Source organism: Rutidosis leptorrhynchoides, chromosome 4 (genome assembly GCF_046630445.1).
Source record: "Rutidosis leptorrhynchoides isolate AG116_Rl617_1_P2 chromosome 4, CSIRO_AGI_Rlap_v1, whole genome shotgun sequence".
Lineage (NCBI taxonomy): Eukaryota > Viridiplantae > Streptophyta > Magnoliopsida > Asterales > Asteraceae > Rutidosis > Rutidosis leptorrhynchoides.
The window spans coordinates 22,640,069-22,655,175 of NC_092336.1; positions in this window are offsets into that span (position 1 = coordinate 22,640,069).

Here is a 15,107-nt window from a genome sequence, read left to right on the forward strand (position 1 = left end):
GTTCTGCACCAAATTTTGCAACAAGTGTAAAAGAAATGGTCATAGCGCGGCGAAGTGTGAGGTCTACGGACCAGGGGTTAATAGAACGAAAGGAACAAATGGTGTTTGAACGAGTAATGGCGGAGCAAGTAGTGTCGGAGCAAGTTATGCCAATGTAGTTTGTTATAAATGTGGAAAACCGGGCCACATTATTAGAAATTGCCCGAACCAGGAGAACACGAATGGACAAGGCCGCGGAAGAGTTTTCAATATTAATGCGGCAGAGGCACAGGAAGACCCGGAGCTTGTTACGGGTACGTTTCTTATTGACAATAAATCTGCTTACGTTTTATTTGATTCGGGTGCGGATAGAAGCTATATGAGTAGAGATTTTTGTGCTAAATTAAGTTGTCCATTGACTCCTTTGGATAGTAAATTTTTACTCGAATTAGCAAATGGTAAATTAATTTCAGCAGATAATATATGTCGGAATCGAGAAATTAAACTGGTTAGCGAAACATTTAAGATTGATTTGATACCAGTAGAGTTAGGGAGTTTTGATGTGATAATCGGTATGGACTGGTTGAAAGAAGTGAAAGCGGAGATCGTTTGTTACAAAAATGCAATTCGCATTATACGAGAAAAAGGAAAACCCTTAATGGTGTACGGAGAAAAGGGCAACACGAAGCTACATCTTATTAGTAATTTGAAGGCACAAAAACTAATAAGAAAAGGTTGCTATGCTGTTCTAGCACACGTCGAGAAAGTACAAACTGAAGAAAAGAGCATCAATGATGTTCCCGTCGCAAAAGAATTTCCTGATGTATTTCCGAAAGAATTACCGGGATTACCCCCACATCGATCCGTTGAATTTCAAATAGATCTTGTACCAGGAGCTGCACCAATAGCTCGTGCTCCTTACAGACTCGCACCCAGCGAGATGAAAGAACTACAAAGCCAATTACAAGAACTTTTAGAGCGTGGTTTCATTCGACCAAGCACATCACCGTGGGGAGCTCCTGTTTTGTTTGTCAAGAAGAAAGATGGTACATTCAGGTTGTGTATCAACTACCGAGAGTTGAACAAACTTACCATCAAGAACCGGTACCCACTACCGAGAATCGATGACTTATTTGATCAACTACAAGGCTCGTCTGTTTATTCAAAGATTGACTTACGTTCCGGGTATCATCAAATGCGGGTGAAAGAAGATGATATTCCAAAGACTGCTTTCAGAACACGTTACGGTCATTACGAGTTTATGGTCATGCCGTTTGGTTTAACTAATGCACCAGCTGTGTTCATGGACCTTATGAACCGAGTGTGTGGACCATACCTTGACAAGTTTGTCATTGTTTTCATTGATGACATACTTATTTACTCAAAGAATGACCAAGAACACGGTGAACATTTGAGAAAGGTGTTAGAAGTATTGAGGAAGGAAGAATTGTACGCTAAGTTTTCAAAGTGTGCATTTTGGTTGGAAGAAGTTCAATTCCTCGGTCACATAGTGAACAAAGAAGGTATTAAGGTGGATCCGGCAAAGATAGAAACTGTTGAAAAGTGGGAAACCCCGAAAACTCCGAAACACATACGCCAGTTTTTAGGACTAGCTGGTTACTACAGAAGGTTCATCCAAGACTTTTCCAGAATAGCAAAACCCTTGACTGCATTAACGCATAAAGGGAAGAAATTTGAATGGAATGATGAACAAGAGAAAGCGTTTCAGTTATTGAAGAAAAAGCTAACTACGGCACCTATATTGTCATTGCCTGAAGGGAATGATGATTTTGTGATTTATTGTGATGCATCAAAGCAAGGTCTCGGTTGTGTATTAATGCAACGAACGAAGGTGATTGCTTATGCGTCTAGACAATTGAAGATTCACGAACAAAATTATACGACGCATGATTTGGAATTAGGCGCGGTTGTTTTTGCATTAAAGACTTGGAGGCACTACTTATATGGGGTCAAAAGTATTATATATACCGACCACAAAAGTCTTCAACACATATTTAATCAGAAACAACTGAATATGAGGCAGCGTAGGTGGATTGAATTATTGAATGATTACGACTTTGAGATTCGTTACCACCCGGGGAAGGCAAATGTGGTAGTCGATGCCTTGAGCAGGAAGGACAGAGAACCCATTCGAGTAAAATCTATGAATATAATGATTCATAATAACCTTACTACTCAAATAAAGGAGGCGCAACAAGGAGTTTTAAAAGAGGGAAATTTAAAGGATGAAATACCCAAAGGATCGGAGAAGCATCTTAATATTCGGGAAGACGGAACCCGGTATAGGGCTGAAAGGATTTGGGTACCAAAATTTGGAGATATGAGAGAAATGGTACTTAGAGAAGCTCATAAAACCAGATACTCAATACATCCAGGAACGGGGAAGATGTACAAGGATCTCAAGAAACATTTTTGGTGGCCGGGTATGAAAGCCGATGTTGCTAAATACGTAGGAGAATGTTTGACGTGTTCTAAGGTCAAAGCTGAGCATCAGAAACCATCAGGTCTACTTCAACAACCCGAAATCCCGGAATGGAAATGGGAAAACATTACCATGGATTTCATCACTAAATTGCCAAGGACTGCAAGTGGTTTTGATACTATTTGGGTAATAGTTGACCGTCTCACCAAATCAGCACACTTCTTGCCAATAAGAGAAGATGACAAGATGGAGAAGTTAGCACGACTGTATTTGAAGGAAGTCATCTCCAGACATGGAATACCAATCTCTATTATCTCTGATAGGGATGGCAGATTTATTTCAAGATTCTGGCAGACATTACAGCAAGCATTAGGAACTCGTCTAGACATGAGTACTTCCTATCATCCACAAACTGATGGGCAGAGCGAAAGGACGATACAAACGCTTGAAGACATGCTACGAGCATGTGTTATTGATTTCGGAAACAGTTGGGATCGACATCTACCGTTAGCAGAATTTTCCTACAACAACAGCTACCATTCAAGCATTGAGATGGCGCCGTTTGAAGCACTTTATGGTAGAAAGTGCAGGTCTCCGATTTGTTGGAGTGAAGTGGGGGATAGACAGATTACGGGTCCGGAGATTATACAAGAAACTACCGAGAAGATCATCCAAATTCAACAACGGTTGAAAACCGCCCAAAGTCGACAAAAGAGCTACGCTGACATTAAAAGAAAAGATATAGAATTTGAAATTGGAGAGATGGTCATGCTTAAAGTTGCACCTTGTAAAGGCGTTGTTCGATTTGGTAAACGAGGGAAATTAAATCCAAGGTATATTGGACCATTCAAGATTATTAATCGTATCGGACCAGTAGCTTACCGACTAGAGTTACCTCAACAACTCGCAGCTGTACATAACACTTTCCACGTCTTGAATTTAAAGAAATGTTTTGCTAAAGAAGATCTCACTATTCCGTTAGATGAAATCCAAATTAATGAAAAACTTCAATTCATCGAAGAACCCGTCGAAATAATGGATCGTGAGGTTAAAAGACTTAAGCAAAACAAGATACCAATTGTTAAGGTTCTATGGAATGCTCGTAGAGGACCCGAGTTCACCTGGGAGCGTGAAGATCAGATGAAGAAGAAATACCCGCATCTATTTCCAGAAGATTCGTCAACACCTTCAACAGCTTAAAATTTCGGGACGAAATTTATTTAACGGGTAGGTACTGTAGTGACCCGAACTTTTCCATGTTTATATATATTAATTGAGATTGATATTTACATGATTAAATGTTTCCAACATGTTAAGCAATCAAACTTGTTAAGACTTGATTAATTGAAATATGTTTCATATAGACAATTGACCACCCAAGTTGACCGGTGATTCACGAACGTTAAAACTTGTAAAAACTATATGATGACATATATATGGATATATATATAGTTAACATGATACTATGATAAGTAAACATATCATTAAGTATATTAACAATGAACTACATATGTAAAAACAAGACTACTAACTTAATGATTTTTAAACGAGACATATATGTAACGATTATCGTTGTAAAGACATTTAATGTATATATATCATATTAAGAGATATTCATACATGATAATATCATGATAATATAATAATTTAAAATCTCATTTGATATTATAAACATTGGGTTAACAACATTTAACAAGATCGTTAACCTAAAGGTTTCAAAACAACACTTACATGTAACGACTAACGATGACTTAACGACTCAGTTAAAATGTATATACATGTAGTGTTTTAATATGTATTTATACACTTTTGAAAGACTTCAATACACTTATCAAAATACTTCTACTTAACAAAAATGCTTACAATTACATCCTCGTTCAGTTTCATCAACAATTCTACTCGTATGCACCCGTATTCGTACTCGTACAATACACAGCTTTTAGATGTATGTACTATTGGTATATACACTCCAATGATCAGCTCTTAGCAGCCCATGTGAGTCACCTAACACATGTGGGAACCATCATTTGGCAACTAGCATGAAATATCTCATAAAATTACAAAAATATGAGTAATCATTCATGACTTATTTACATGAAAACAAAATTACATATCCTTTATATCTAATCCATACACCAACGACCAAAAACACCTACAAACACTTTCATTCTTCAATTTTCTTCATCTAATTGATCTCTCTCAAGTTCTATCTTCAAGTTCTAAGTGTTCTTCATAAATTCCAAAAGTTCTAGTTTCATAAAATCAAGAATACTTTCAAGTTTGCTAGCTCACTTCCAATCTTGTAAGGTGATCATCCAACCTCAAGAAATCTTTGTTTCTTACAGTAGGTTATCATTCTAATACAAGGTAATAATCATATTCAAACTTTGGCTCAATTTCTATAACTATAACAATCTTATTTCAAGTGATGATCTTACTTGAACTTGTTTTCGTGTCATGATTCTGCTTCAAGAACTTCGAGCCATCCAAGGATCCATTGAAGCTAGATCCATTTTTCTCTTTTCCAGTAGGTTTATCCAAGGAACTTAAGGTAGTAATGATGTTCATAACATCATTCGATTCATACATATAAAGCTATCTTATTCGAAGGTTTAAACTTGTAATCACTAGAACATAGTTTAGTTAATTCTAAACTTGTTCGCAAACAAAAGTTAATCCTTCTAACTTGACTTTTAAAATCAACTAAACACATGTTCTATATCTATATGATATGCTAACTTAATGATTTAAAACCTGGAAACACGAAAAATACCGTAAAACCGGATTTACGCCGTCGTAGTAACACCGCGGGCTGTTTTGGGTTAGTTAATTAAAAACTATGATAAACTTTGATTTTAAAGTTGTTATTCTGAGAAAATGATTTTTATTATGAACATGAAACTATATCCAAAAATTATGATTAAACTCAAAGTGGAAGTATGTTTTCTAAAATGGTCATCTAGACGTCGTTCTTTCGACTGAAATGACTACCTTTACAAAAACAACTTGTAACTTATTTTTCCGACTATAAACCTATACTTTTCTGTTTAGATTCATAAAATAGAGTTCAATATGAAACCATAGCAATTTGATTCACTCAAAACGGATTTAAAATGAAGAAGTTATGGGTAAAACAAGATTGAATAATTTTTCTCATTTTAGCTACGTGAAAATTGGTAACAAATCTATTCCAACCATAACTTAATCAACTTGTATTGTATATTATGTAATCTTGAGATACCATAGACACGTATACAATGTTTCGACCTATCATGTCGACACATCTATATATATTTCGGAACAACCATAGACACTCTATATGTGAATGTTGGAGTTAGCTATACAGGGTTGAGGTTGATTCCAAAATATATATAGTTTGAGTTGTGATCAATACTGAGATACGTATACACTGGGTCGTGGATTGATTCAAGATAATATTTATCGATTTATTTCTGTACATCTAACTGTGGACAACTAGTTGTAGGTTACTAACGAGGACAGCTGACTTAATAAACTTAAAACATCAAAATATATTAAAAGTGTTGTAAATATATTTTGAACATACTTTGATATATATGTATATATTGTTATAGGTTCGTGAATCAATCAGTGGCCAAGTCTTACTTCCCGACGAAGTAAAAATCTGTGAAAGTGAGTTATAGTCCCACTTTTAAAATCTAATATTTTTGGGATGAGAATACATGCAGGTTTTATAAATGATTTACAAAATAGACACAAGTACATGAAACTACATTCTATGGTTGAATTATCGAAATCGAATATGCCCCTTTTTATTAAGTCTGGTAATCTAAGAATTAGGGAACAGACACCCTAATTGACGCGAATCCTAAAGATAGATCTATTGGGCCTAACAAACCCCATCCAAAGTACCGGATGCTTTAGTACTTCGAAATTTATATCATATCCGAAGGGTGTCCCGGAATGATGGGATATTCTTATATATGCATCTTGTTAATGTCGGTTACCAGGTGTTCACCATATGAATGATTTTTATCTCTATGTATGGGATGTGTATTGAAATATGAAATCTTGTGGTCTATTGTTACGATTTGATATATATAGGTTAAACCTATAACTCACCAACATTTTTGTTGACGTTTAAAGCATGTTTATTCTCAGGTGAATATTAAGAGCTTCTGCTGTTGCATACTAAAATAAGGACAAGATTTGGAGTCCATGTTTGTATGATATTGTGTAAAAACTGCATTCAAGAAACTGATTTCGATGTAACATATTTGTATTGTAAACCATTATGTAATGGTCGTGTGTAAACAGGATATTTTAGATTATCATTATTTGATAATCTACGTAAAGCTTTTTAAACCTTTATTTATGAAATAAAGGTTATGGTTTGTTTTAAAAATGAATGCAGTCTTTGAAAAACGTCTCATATAGACGTCAAAACCTCGCAACGAAATCAATTAATATGGAACGTTTTTAATCAATAAGAACGGGACATTTCAGTTGGTGTATGGACTAGATATAAAGGATATGTAATTTTGTTTTTATGTAAATAAGTCATGAATGATTACTCATATTTTTGTAATTTTATGAGATTTTTCATGCTAGTTGCCAAATGATGGTTCCCACATGTGTTAGGTGACTCACATGGGCTGCTAAGAGCTGATCATTGGAGTGTATATACCAATAGTGCATACATCTAAAAGCTGTGTATTGTACGAGTACGAATACGGGTGCATACGAGTAGAATTGTTGATGAAACTGAACGAGGATGTAATTGTAAGCATTTTTGTTAAGTAGAAGTATTTTGATAAGTGTATTGAAGTCTTTCAAAAGTGTATAAATACATATTAAAACACTACATGTATATACATTTTAACTGAGTCGTTAAGTCATCGTTAGTCGTTACATGTAAGTGTTGTTTTGAAACCTTTAGGTTAACGATCTTGTTAAATGTTGGTAACCCAATGTTTATAATATCAAATGAGATTTTAAATTATTATATTATCATGATATTATCATGTATCATGATATTATCATGTATGAATATCTCTTAATATGATATATATACATTAAATGTCTTTACAACGATAATCGTTACATATATGTCTCGTTTAAAAATCATTAAGTTAGTAGTCTTGTTTTTACATATGTAGTTCATTGTTAATATACTTAATGATATGTTTACTTATCATAGTATCATGTTAACTATATATATATATCCATATATATGTCATCATATAGTTCTTACAAGTTTTAACGTTCGTGAATCACCGGTCAACTTGGGTGGTCAATTGTCTATATGAAACATATTTCAATTAATCAAGTCTTAACAAGTTTGATTGCTTAACATGTTGGAAACATTTAATCATGTAAATATCAATCTCAATTAATATATATATACATGGAAAAGTTCGGGTCACTACAGGCACCTCTTCGTGTTAGGGCTCTGAACATCACCATTCATTCGAATCTCAACAGTCAGATCAGAGTAGCCCAAGATGAGGCTCTCAAAGAGGAGAATATATCTCATGAACATTTGAACATACTTGTCTCTCGATTCGAGGTTAGGGAGTTTGGACTCCGATGTTATGCCGGAAGAATTTGGGTACCTCTTTATGGAGATCTACGGAACCTTATACTTGATGAAGCACACAAATTAAGATATTCGATTCATCCTGGAGCGGGAAAAATGTACCACGACCTTAAAGAACAGTATTGGTGGCCGAATCTTAAGAAGGACGTTGCAACTTATGTTGGTAAGTGTTTGACTTGCTCGAAGGTTAAAGCCGAGCATCAGAGACCTTTTGGGTTACTTCAGCAACCGGAAATTCCGCAATGGAAGTGGGAAAGGATCACAATGGATTTCATTACTAAGCTGCCAAAGACGGTGGGCGGATACGATACCATCTGGGTTATCGTTGACCGTCTTACCAAATCTGCGCACTTCCTGGCTATGAAGGAAACGGATACGATGGAGAGACTTGCTCAATTATACATCAAAGAGGTTGTATCTCGATAAAGAGGTGTACCTTTATCGATCATCTCAGATCGTAATCCCCGTTTTGATTCCAAATTTTGGCGTTCTTTACAAGAAGCCATGGGAACCCGTCTCGACATGAGTACTGCTTATCATCCACAGACCGACGGGCAAATTGAACGAACGATTCAGACCTTGGAAGACATGTTGCGTGCATGTGTTATTGATTTCGGAAAGGCCTGGGAAAGGCATTTGCCACTCGCCAAATTTTCTTACAACAACAGTTATCACTCGAGCATTAATGTCGCACCTTTTGAAGCGTTGTATGGCCGCAAGTGCCGATCTCCTATTTGTTGGGCCGAAGTAGGCGAAAAGCAAATCACCGGACCCGAGGTAGTCCATGAAACAACAAAGAAGATTGCTCAGATTCAGGTGAGACTTAAGACTGCCCGCGATCGTCAAAAGAGTTATGCCGATCTTAAACGTAAAGACTTTGAATTCAGCGTGGGCGACCGTCTAATGTTGAAGGTTGCACCTTGGAAATGTGTGATCTGTTTTGGAAAACGTGGAAAGTTAAACCCACGATACATTGGTCCTTTTGAAATCTTGGAACGTGTTCGACCCGTTGCTTACCGTTTGGATCTACCAGCACAATTGAGCTCAGTTCATCCTACCTTCCACGTGTCAAACTTGAAGAAGTGTCTTGTTGAACCCGAACTTATCATACCACTTGAGGAACTTACAATTGATGATAAACTCCACTTTGTGGAAGAACCTGTTGAGATTATGGACCGTGAGGTCAAAACTTTGAAACGCAACAAGATTCTGATCGTCCGAGTACAATGGAATGCCAAACGAGGACCTGAGTTTACTTGGGAACGAGAGGATCAAATGATGCAGAAGTATCCTCACCTTTTCCCGACTCCTCCATCTACCTCAGCTTAAAATTTCGGGATGAAATTTTCTTTAACAGGTGGGTAATGTAACGACCCTGGATTTTCCAACGTTTACTTATTAATATTTAATATTAATACTTGTGATTAAATGAATGTATTGTTTATGTACATTTACTTGTTACCGCGATTAACCTTGAATGCCCGAAACGTCTTTGTGACACACGAACTTTCCACGAATGATATTTTTAAATTTCATTTACATTCATGATTAAGTTTTATTAATCATTTTAATTAACTAAATTTACTAGTTAATTACTTGGGCTTTTATTGGATTATTATTTATTTGGACTTGGGCTTATTTATTTAACTTGTTACTTACATACATACTTGGGCTTTATATTTGTACATGGACTTAGAAGCCCACTCTTCACACTACATGGATTAATAAGCCCATTTTATAAATGCTAGTATTACTTTCAACTTAACTAGATAGTTTAATACACATGGAATCTAGTTACATGATACTTCCCATGAAAGCACACCTATTAACCAACTTTTGAGCCATAACCATGCATGAACTAGTGGACTAATCCCTCCCCCCTCTTTCCTTGCAAAACCGTCAACTAGCATGGGTAAAAGGAGAGTTTTGTTTCAAATTTTGTTTACTTACTCACTTACTTCCTCATTTCTCACACACACACACAAAAAAATACTTGCAACTTTTCTCTCTTTTTCTCTCATCTTGTATGTAACTTGAACAAACATTTCTCTTCTTCTTTTCTTGTAAAAACCGAAACCCAACACCCATAATCATCATCATTTACTTACTTTGTTACTTGTTCTTTGTTGTTGTTAAATTACTTACTTTGTTAGTTGTTGTTTGTTGTTGTTGTTGTTTACTTGCTAATTATTAAGAATCAAACTTGTTAGTTTGATTCTTCATATCAACTTGTTCTTACAAGACATACAAGAACTAAACTCTCTAGTTTATGTTCTACACTTAATGTTGTAAAGATTGTAAGTTCATGTGTTGAAAACCATACTTGTAATTCATGTTGTAAACTTAAAAGTTTACATTCTTAAAGATCAAGACTTTGGCTTGAATCTTTAAAGTATGAACAACAATGAACTAGTTACTTGTTTATTTAGTTTATTACTTCATTCTTGCACTTTTAAATTCATGTTTCATGTTGTTGTTGGTCAAGTGTTACTAGTTAACTTTGATCTCATTTTTCTTGAACTAAAGTTAACCTTATAAGTTCAAGAACATGGAAGTATAACTTTTTAGTTATAACTTCATACACTTGTGTTAGATTTAACTTAATAACTTTAGTTCTAGACTTTTGGGTCTTGGATCTTCAAGATCTAACTAAGAACTATGTTCTACATCTTAAGATCTTGATTAGTTAGTTTACTTTCTAGTTTGTAGTTCAATATTACTTTTATAGTTCATGTATGTGTTAAATCTAAGACTTTGATGTAACTTTGGTTCATCAAACTACATACAACACTTAATTGAGTTGTGCTACATCTCTTAGACTTAAACAAGTGTTATGATGGTGAAAACTTGGTTAAGATGATGCAAACACATCAACGAGTTGTACACTGCACCAAAAACACACCGGAACCTACTGTTTTACTGTTTCTGGGTCTGATCAGTATGACCTGGGCTACTGTAAAGATGATTTTCAGATATCTCTGTTCTAGTAGATAACTTTTCATTTAGGACTCGTCTTAATCCGAGTTACGGTTTAGGATTTATGGCCCTCCGATCGTCACTATGTCCTTTTAACGTTGTGCTGAAAATTCTGACCTACTCGCACTTAGACCGTTGCCACGGTGAAAGAAGACGAGTTTGCTTCTGGTATTTTTACCACAACTAAAGGACTCATATATGGAGCCGTGGGCATTGGTCTCACCTTATTTCAGTAGGTATTGAGGCCGTGGTGACTGATCCAAATCAGCCTTTGTTTTAAACTCTTTTCATGAACGAAACTTACTTTACATCTTTTTGTTTGATGATGAATGATGATGACCCTTAAGACCTAATTTACATACTTTTAAACCTATTGGAACGATTTACTGACTTAGTACTATTTTACTTAGGTTGAGGACTTTCCGGACCTACGTACTTGCTTACTTTCCGACTCGACTTTACCACTACTTTACCACTATGAGTTATATCATCCCTTTTTACTTTAACTATTTTGGGAACTGAGAATAGATGCGCATTTTACATTTAACATACTAGGCACGAGTACTTAAACTTTATATATGTGTGGGTTATACAATGGCATAAACATTCCCTTTAGCTCGGTAACGTTTAGTCATCGGTTTTTGAACCGGTGAACGCGAATCTTAGACATGAATCCATAGGGTTTGACATCCCCACTCGGGCTAGTCGCGCTAGCATTTAATGAGTGTTTAATACTTCATATACATACGCACTTGCCAAGTGTACTTTCAGGGGGTATAAACGTTAAGTTAGTTACCAACTACCAAGTGCCCACGGTTAAACATATACTTTATCATACTATTTTGAAACGCTCTTTGTAGCACTGAAATCTCGTAGCCTACCTTAGATTACTGTTATACTTAAACTATAGCTCACCAACCTTTGTGTTGACGTTTTTAAGCATGTTTTTCTCAGGTGCTTAAGGTTAGCTGCTTCCGCTGTGTACTAGTCTTGCTGTAGACACCCGCTGCTTTAGAGATGTCACTGCATGAACGTTTATCTTGCATTCATAAACATTATTACTTTTGAAACTATGATTTGTAACGACCTATGGGTCACATACTATTATCCTTGCTTCTATTCATTGAAGCATACTTTTGATGTAAAACATTCGACGTTAGTTATGACGTCACCTTTTATCATGAATGCAAACTTGTTTTGAAATAGCATATAGTGTTTGACCTTGTAATGATTCTGTTGTTGATGATTCGTACACGATGGTTTTTTACGGGGCATCACATATGTGGTTTCTGAAGAAGGCATTTCAATGGATCCATCTAAGGTGGAAGCAATTAGATCATGGCCTAGTCCTTCTTCCATCACTGAAGTCAGAAGTTTTCATGGTTTAGCTTCATTTTATAGAAGATTTATCAAGGACTTCTCCACACTTGTTGCTCCAATTACTGATTGTATGAAGAAAAGGGTGTTTGAATGGTCTAGTTCTGCTCAATCGGCATTGGAATCATTGAAAGAAAAGTTAAGTTCAGCGCCTATACTTGCTTTGCCTAATTTTGATATGCTATTTGAACTTGAATGTGATGCAAGTGGTGTTGGCATTGGAGTTGTGCTAGTGCAAGGAAAACGGCCAGTAGCTTATTTCAGTGAAAAGCTAAGTGGGTCTAAGCTAAATTATAGCACCTATGATAAAGAATTTTATGCCATCATTCGAGCTGTTGATCACTGGTCCCATTATTTGAAGCCAAGGCAGTTTGTTCTCTTTTATGATCATGAAGCTTTGAAGTACATTAATGGTCAGCACAAACTAAATCCAAGGCATGCAAAATGGGTTGAATTCTTGCAGATGTACTCCTTTGTGTCTAAACACAAGGCTGGTACTTCTAATGTTGTTGTTGATGCTCTTTCAAGAAGATATTCTTTGTTGTCAATTCTGGAAGCTAGAGTTCTTGGATTTTCATTTGTTAAGGAGTTATATTAAGCTGATCCAGACTTTGCTCCAATTTTGAACTGTTCTCCTGCTGAGTCCAAAAGAGATTATGTTGAGCAAGATGGTTTTCTATTTAAGGGCAGCAGATTGTGCATCCCAAAAGATTCAATCAGGGAGTTGCTTGTCATAACCCGGCCTTAACCACAAGGACGAATACAATAACATATGATTTCATCGCGAGGTATTGACCTCTATATGCGACGTTTTTCAAAAACTGCATTCCTTTTTACAATACAAACCATAACTTTTATTACAAATACAAGGTTTAAACAACATAATAATGATTATCGTTTAGCGATAATCTTAGCCTTACAAACTTTACATGTGATGATAACAACACGATTTCCAACGTATTTTACATTACAACTTCTCCGATATGCAGTTTTATTTTTGACACAAATATGCATACTCAAGATCTTGCTTAAATTCAACATGTTGCAGCGGAAGCTTTTAGTTATCACCTGAGAATAAACATGCTTAAAACGTCAACATAAAGTTGGTGAGATATAGGTTTAATGTCGGCAGTGTTATAAATATAGACCACAAGATTTCATATATAAACATTTTAATAAAAATATTCTAAGTTGTTGAGCACTTGATAACCATACTTAACATTTAATCAACATCGCATATTCCCTTTATTATGAAATCTTACTACACCGTACCAAGTGTAGTCACCGAAACGAAGTACTGTACAACCGTTGATTACTGGTCGTCCAGTCCGGTTGGGGTTGTCAGGCCCGATAGATCTATCAACATGATTCGCGTTTACAATACCGTATGTAAATAGTAGTTACCAAGTTACAGGGAAGTATGCCAGTGGTACAACTCAACGTAGAATATATATTTTTAATCAATTGTGTCCATAACGTAAATCATAAAATGCATGTATTCTCATCCCGAAATATTTAGAGTTTAAAAGTGGGACTATATACTCACTTTTGCCTTAAAGGTAATTAACTCGACTTGGTCTCCGATAGATATCACGAACCTAACCATATATATATTATATCAACATATTTTCTTTTCAAGAAATCGTTACATATATATATACTTATAATACTTTTAATATTTATTAGTCCGTAGTTAGCAGTCCGATGTTAGTGGTCCACAATTAGTTGCTCAATAAAATAAATAAAGACCCCATCGTATTCGTATTGATTAGAATTAATCTCGACCCATGGTACCATGTTGTCAAATGACGTGTTGCGTACATAAAGTACCGTGTTGTCAAATGACGTGTTGCGTACAATCATGAGGTCTTATGATTAATCTTCTCGTGTTGTTTACGGGTGGTCCTGAAATATATAAAATCAAATCATAAGTAAATATATATAAAATATCATATTAATTAGCAAAGATATGATTAGTTTAGTTTTACTCCAATTAATTTCGTAGCTAAACTAGCTTCGGATACCCAATTTTGTTTTAGCCGTAGTTTCTTCAATATAACTCCGTTTTTGTTGGTTCAACTTGCCACTTCCTTGGATCGAGTCATTATTTATGAATATGCACTGTAAATATCTTAGTTTGCATTCAAAATCACAGGTTATAGGTCAAACTTTGGTGAATCTTATGAAAGTGATCATTTTCCCTCATAAAAACAACATCTAATGATCATTTTTATAAAAATACTTATACTTTGAATTAACCCATGAAATTTTTATGTGTTAACATATTCATAATAAATATCATTTTTCCAGAACATGAACTTCCAATTCAAAGTTCAAGATGGTTTTTAATTATCCAACCCAAAACAGCCCCCGGTTGCACTCCGACGACGTAGATTCAGTTTTAAGGTGTTCTTTGTAAAATCAAGTTGTATCTTGTTAAGTTAGCATATCCTTATGATATATTACAGGTCTTGAAGTGTTTTAAAAGTTAAGTTAAAAGGATCTATTTAGTTTGCGAACAAGTTTGAAATCATTCAAATTATGTTCTTGTTGTTAAAATTTTATATCACAAAATAAGATAGCTATATGAATATGAATTGAAATAAGATTATGAATAAGGTTACTACCTCAAGTTACTTGGGAAAAGTTACTGCAAAATATAAGAAAAATGCTAGAACCAAAAGAGTGGTGGAGTGGGATTGAAAGATTGGAAGCAACTTAGGACATAAACTTGAAATGAAAGTAGTATCTTGT